The sequence below is a fragment of the Aptenodytes forsteri genome, unplaced genomic scaffold (genome assembly GCF_000699145.1).
Source record: "Aptenodytes forsteri isolate BGI_AS27 unplaced genomic scaffold, ASM69914v1 Scaffold396, whole genome shotgun sequence".
NCBI classification, from domain to species: domain Eukaryota; kingdom Metazoa; phylum Chordata; class Aves; order Sphenisciformes; family Spheniscidae; genus Aptenodytes; species Aptenodytes forsteri.
In genome coordinates, this window is record NW_008794215.1 from 582,240 (window position 1) to 584,393 (window position 2,154).

The following is a 2,154-nucleotide window of genomic DNA, read 5'->3' on the forward strand; positions in this document are numbered from 1 at the left end:
ACATTTTGTATATAGATGAACAACGGTTAGGTTCTACTTTAATAGTTAATATCCATCATTAAGGCTCTTAGATCGAATAAGGTATATTGTGAATTTCTGAGCAAGAAAACTGAAACTTCATTATTTTAGTAATCTAACATCTTAAGTGACTTTTGTGTTTCAAGGACACAATAAAAATGAATATATCTATTTTAATATTGAATGACTGTCCATGGTATTTTTTTCAAGCTTACATTTACACTTTTCTCTCAGATTCACAACTATTGCTTTCATTTTTTAATTGTTTATTCAGCATACAGCATTTTTCTGTTACTTGATCTTGAAAGGTATTTCTGTAAAGCAAAAAAGCCTTTAATTCAGCACTGGCATGGAGCAACTCCTTTGAATTTAGGAAATGATCAAGTCTGTTTTACCCCCATCAAACTTAAGCCAGTTCTTGTCAGATGAGAGAAAAAAGTGGTACTTCTGACATTCTTAGGACATTATTCAAAATTAATATAAAGGTCTGCAATCCACTGGTGATTCCCAAATACAGCTCCTAGGCTTTTCCTTTTGCAAACCTCTGTGTAGTACAAGATGTACTACCTAGTGTAAAATATTCTGTCCTCTCAGATCATCCATTTTAAAAGGGGAAATGAATGAAAATTGTTACAGTACACAGCACTGCACCAGCAAAGCACAACTTGGCTTTCCTAAGTATCACTGTAGCTGCTGAGTTCTGCAAGTAGCTATTCAATATGAAGGCTATACCCTAAAGACTTCAGTGTTTCTTCATTCCTTCCTGCAGAAATGCTTGTCAGGTATGTCTGTGAGGGTTGTTGAAGATACGTCGTAGAGAAGATAGACCTGCAGCATTTTTCTGGGTTTGATAAATGTGTTTGTAACTGTGCAATTGCTTTAACTCCAGATTATATTAGAAGTTATTGAAGTTTATAAATAAAAAGTGGCATTGTTTGAGATTTCTTGAAGGGCACATTTCGGAGTGAGCTTTCCATGATGGTCTGAAAGATAGCTTGGGGGGGGGGGGGGGGGATATAATAAGACCTCCTAACACTGTATTTTATCTAATATTTGTTTTGACACTAGGTGCTTTCTTGATGTTACTTATATTGCACTGTATTTTAAAATTATTTGAGACATCAATTTATGCATGACATATGCTTAATTCATATGAATAGAGCTATTTCAACTGTCAGACCAGAGAAAGTGAAGTATTTTCCTGCTCATTACCTAAGCCAGCCTACGTACCCTGGCTAGTCATGTCCCAACACCCGCAACATATCAGAAAAATGTTCGCATTACAAAAACACCATTTAAAACTACACTTGTGAAAGTATTGTGATCCTTAAGTTATTGTCTCTGTTTATAAATAGTAATAAGTATGAAGAAATGGTTGCTGCATACAAAGAAGCATATAAAAACCAGAAAATGTTCCATTTTCATTTGAAAGCAAAGAAACTGTAGTGGGATCTTCATCCTCATATAAACCAGTACTGTGTCTACGTAGCCTATGCTATGCACCAGGCTTCCCTGGGATCTAAAGTACTGCGGTTGTGTGAATACACCATTTGTAATAGCAGAACTGTGCTTGTCTTCAAAACTATTTACACCAAAATAAATGGTCAAAAGAAGCCTAAGCTTCAGCTGTTCCTGCTAGGAGCCTTGCAGGATTCTATCTTGCAAGATTTTGTTGAACCGATGTGTTGGTTTGTATTTTCCCCCCCCAACCAGCAGCTATGAGTCCAGCAAAGTTGAATAAAAGTCTAGGTTCTGGCTACAGGGAGAGTAAAAGACAGTAAGTAAACACCCTGTGATGACTTTCGACGGTGACTTCTTTCCTATCAGCTCATCTTTCCAACTACATCTTTCTTCCAAATAGTTTAGTTGCTAACCTCCTACAGGCAGCATGTCTTTCCCTGTCTAATTTCCATCTTGCGAGCCAGTGAATCGGCTAGCTTCTCAACGTCTCTTTCGGTTGCCTTCTAAAAATGAAATCTTTACAGCAGCCTCTTGCAAAATCGGCATCGCAGGTAGCTACAGCTGCGAGAAGCGCCGCGTCGCTAAAGCTCTGAAAAGTGGACGGGCATTAGTTGAGCTCGGGACTGATGAGGGGTTGTTCGCCCAGCACCGGGGGATGCCGCCGCTCCGGGGTGG